Raw genomic sequence first — 4,537 nt, forward strand, 5'->3', positions numbered from 1 at the left:
CATTCTCTTCACACCCTTAACTCTGGAGACTAGGCTGGACCTCAAGTGCCCAAGAACATATCCAACCAAAGCCACTGCTGCCGAGCTGATTCCAATTCACCGGGACCCTGTAGAATGGAGCAGACTGCCCCGCGGGGTGTCCAAGGCTTTCAGCTTTACAGAAGCGGACAGTGCGCATGTCTCCTGATTTCCTGACTGCTGGCCTCAAGGTGCTGATCATGGACCCAAGTAAGATGGAATCGTTAGCAACTTCAATCTTCGTGGAAAGCCAGGCAAAGAGCTTTTCAGGCAGGGCCATAACATGTGCGCAGCACTCCTGGGCAAAAGGGAGAGTGATGTGTTCTAGGGAGCTCTAGGGGTTCAGTGGTAAGGCATTGCACTGTCAATGCAAAGGTACACGGTTCAAATCCACCAGCTCCTCTGCAGGAAAAAGATGGGCGATCTCCTCTTGTATGATTTACTGCCTCTGAAAATCTGCTGGAGGGTCAGCTATGTGTCAGTTCCAACTCAATGGTTTACAACCACAGAAGCAGAAAGGAGTCGAGTGGCTACAGTATATGGAGCAAGAGGGAAGGATGCTAGTCAACAAAGTCTGACACCATTATTAAAAGAGAACCACGGAAATTTAAATATACACACACGCATGCATAAAACATGGGTGCCTATAAGCAGCAGGGAGATAGATAATATTTTAAAAATAGTCGTAATTTGCAAAGGACTGAATTTTCATTCAAGGACTGAGAAATAGCGAAGGAACAGTATCTAAGTGAAACGCAGGCACGTTTCCAAAACCAACTATATCCAAAATGCCATGGATCTTAATTTGCAGAGATCTAGCTGGGAGGTGGCACCTAGGTTGAACTTGGTTGAAGGAGGGGCCAGCTTCTCCCCCAGAGTGGTGTCATTAATAGACAGACCCCATGTCTCTTCAGCCTGGGGACTTGGTGACAGACCCTGGGTGGTATGCATCTATTTCTCTTCCTAGAAGGACCTCACCAATCACAACCCTCACATGGGTAGATGCACTGATGTCTGCAGGGCCCCCTGGGGTCAGGCCAGGGCAGAGAGGGCTGTGGGTGGGGGGGCCACAGAGAGGGCAGGAAAAGATGCCTCGATTTTGAATGCTGCTTCTACGGACTGAAAGACACAAATTCTAACTCTAAGAAATGCCTTGCTGTTGAGTCAGAACTGATCCACCAATGGGTTTCCAAGGCTATAAATCACCTGGGAGGGGATTACCCATCTTTCCTCCTTAGAGCTGCTGGTGGATTCAAACCATCTACCTTTGAGATTCTGATTCCAAATAGTGATGTTCTGGTGGCTTAGTGGTAAGGAGGGAGGCACACTGTCAATTCAAAGGTTAGTGTTCTGAATCTATTAGCTGCTCCACAGGAGACGACGGATGGGCAATCTCCTCGCATACGATTTACTGCCTCTGAAACCCGCTGGAGGGTGGCCTATAAGTCGTTCTGGCTCAATGGAACACAGTAGCAATGACCTTTGGGTTGGCAGAACAACATTCTACCGACTTGGCCACCAGAGCTAAATAATAATAATAATAATAATAATATTATTATTCATTACCCTCGAGTTGGAACCGCCTCACAGCTGCCCCCCAGCAGGTGTCCAGAGCCTGTAAATCACACAGGAGGACATTACTTGTCTCTCTTCCTTGGGTTAGAACCACCAGAGGCAACATCTTTGGGTCAGCAGAGTGATTCCCCATGGACCACACACCACAAAGTAAGAAAGGGAGCCTTTAAAGGAATTGGCCGTGTTATTACTGTGCACTGTCGAGTGGATTCCGATTCCCTGCACCCCACGGTGAGAGGGTCTTCTTGCCTCTAATTCTTGTTGTTGTTATGTGCTGTCAAGTCGCTAGCAACTCGTAGTGACCCTGTGTACAACAGCCCTAAACCCTGCGCTAGCCTGTGCCTACCTTATTGTCTCTGACACACCTACACCCATTACCCCAGTTACTGAGCTAATCCATCTCATAGAGGGCCTTCCCCTCCTGTGCCGTTCCTCCACCCTCTCAAGCATGACGTCCCTCTCCAAGGACTGGTCCCTCCTTGAAACATGTCCAAAAGATGTCAGACAGAGCTTCAGAATATTTGCCTTCAAGGAGCTGCCTGGTTTTATGCTCTCCAGGATAAACCTGTTTGTTCTCTTAGCAGTTCCTGGTATATTCAATGCACCACAACTCAAAGGCATCAATTTTCCTCCTATTATCCCTAGTCATTGTCCAGCTTTCTAATGCCTAGCATGTAATTACAAAGACTATGGCCTGGATCAGGAGCTCCTTAGTCTCCAGACTGACATCATTGCTCCTCAGTACTCTGGAGAGGTCCCTGGGAGCAGACTTTTCCCCAGTGCAATTCATATTTTGATTTCCTGGCTGATGGTACAAAAAGTGTTGATTGTGGAGCCAAGTAAGCTGAAGCTATTAACAATCTCAATCTCTTCACTGTCTATCATGCCTAATCCTTAAACTGATCAAATATTTAAGTGATGATAATAATTTTTATTTCACAAAGACGTACATATTTTTTAAAGCTCTTCATCCTTGCTAAGCAAAGGGCATGTGTCTCCAGAGTTTGGAATCTGTGGTGGCTCTGCAGGACCAAGACCGGAAGTCTCCCTCCATGAAGGTCCATAGAAGCCGAGGGAGGGTGGCTGTGAGTAGGAGCCGAATCGATGGCCTTGAGTTTGAGTCCCTAACATTGTTCCGTAGTTGTTAGTTCAATTCCTGGTGTCCCCGTGAATGCAAGTAATAAATCCACATAAGATGAAGTCAGTTACCGTTTCACTCTTTTTTCCCCCATCCATCGTGATGTTGTCTACTGGCCCAGTGGTGGGAATTTTTGTTTTCTTGATGTTAAGGTGTAACTCATTTTGAAGGAGTGGTTTTACTTGGATTCACAATCAAAACCCTTGATACTAGCAGTCAGGAAATCAGAACATGTATTTCACCGGGAGAGTCTGCAGTCAGGGACCTCTCCAAATTATTGAGGAGCAATGATGTCTGTTTGGGGACTAAGGTGTGTTTCATTCATGCCATGGTTTCTCCGATCACTTGCTATGCATCTGAGAGCTGGACAATGAACAAGGATGACAGAAGAATTGATGTCTTTGAGCTACGGCCATGGAGTAGAGTGCTGAATGCCCCATGGACTATCAAAAGTGCAAACAAATATGTCTTTGAAAGGTGCAGCCAGAGTTCTTCTTGGAGGAAAAGATGATAAAGCTTTTTCTCACCTACTTTGGGCATGTTGCTCAGAAAGGCTATTCCCCAGAGACATCGTGCTTAGAAAGGTGAAGGTCAGTGAATGAGCTGAAGACCTTCAACCAGACTATGGAGTGACACAGTGACCACTGGAATGGGCTCTCGGATGTCAGAGATGATGAGGATGGCACAGGAGAGGACAGGGTTCAGATTCTTCATTCATAGACTGCACCTAACAACAGCAACCATGGGTGCAGAGTAGATGTTGTGCATGGTTTTTATGACCGTGACCTTGAGCAGATGGCCTAGTCTGTCTCCCAAGGTGCCTCTGGGTGGATGTGAACAATAGCCAGTGGTCACTAGGCACGTGCCAACTCTTGCCGTTTGAGGTTTGGGTTTTTTTTTTCTCACATGCAAGTAAAATATTGCTGGAGATTATTTTAGAACACCTGGAGCAGTACACAGACAAGGAACTGCCAGAAATTCAAGCTGATTTCAGAAGAGGGCACGGCACAAAGGATATCACTGCTGATGCCAGAAGGATATTAACTGAAAACAGAGAATTCCAGAAAGATGTTTGTGCTTTATTGATTATGCAAAAGTATTTGAATGTGTGGATTATAAGAAATGATGGCTAGCATTGAGAAGAATAGGAATCCCAGAACACTCAACTGTGCTCATGCAAAAGCCTCTATTCAGACCAAGAAGTCTTTGTTTGAACAGAGTAAGCTTTAAAATAATACATGCACATTGCGTGGTTCACAATCAAGACAGGCAAATGTGGATTGTATCCTTTCTCCGCATTTTTTCAATCTGTGTGCTGAGCAAATCATTCGAGAACTATATGAAGAAGAGTGCAGGCTCAGGATTGATGGAAGACTCATCAACAACTTGCAGTACGACACAGTCTTACTTGCAGAAAGTGAAGAAGGCTTGAAGCACTTGCTGCAGAAGATCAAAGACCACAGCCTTTGATATAGATTATATCTCAACATCAAGAAAACAAAGATCTTCACCACTGTCCCTATCTGTGTCAGAATGAGATCATTATGTATCTGCAGAGCTTTCCTGTTAGCTAACAGTTTCCGAAAGAACACAGCATGTGAGGACATGGGACATACCGTCCCGGGCACATTTTAGAAGGAAAATACAATTTGGGGTCTACATACAAATACGTCAATATATTTTTAATAGTGTCTGTAAGAACCAAACCAAACAATCCCAGAGGTGTGCGGTTTGTATCCACCAGATGCTCTGCTGCAGAAGGAGGAAAAATCTCCTCCTATACCAGTCAGATCCGATTTGATGGTG

This window comes from Elephantulus edwardii, unplaced genomic scaffold, assembly GCF_000299155.1.
Source record: "Elephantulus edwardii isolate Elephantulus edwardi_28Jun2011 unplaced genomic scaffold, EleEdw1.0 scaffold00086, whole genome shotgun sequence".
Lineage (NCBI taxonomy): Eukaryota > Metazoa > Chordata > Mammalia > Macroscelidea > Macroscelididae > Elephantulus > Elephantulus edwardii.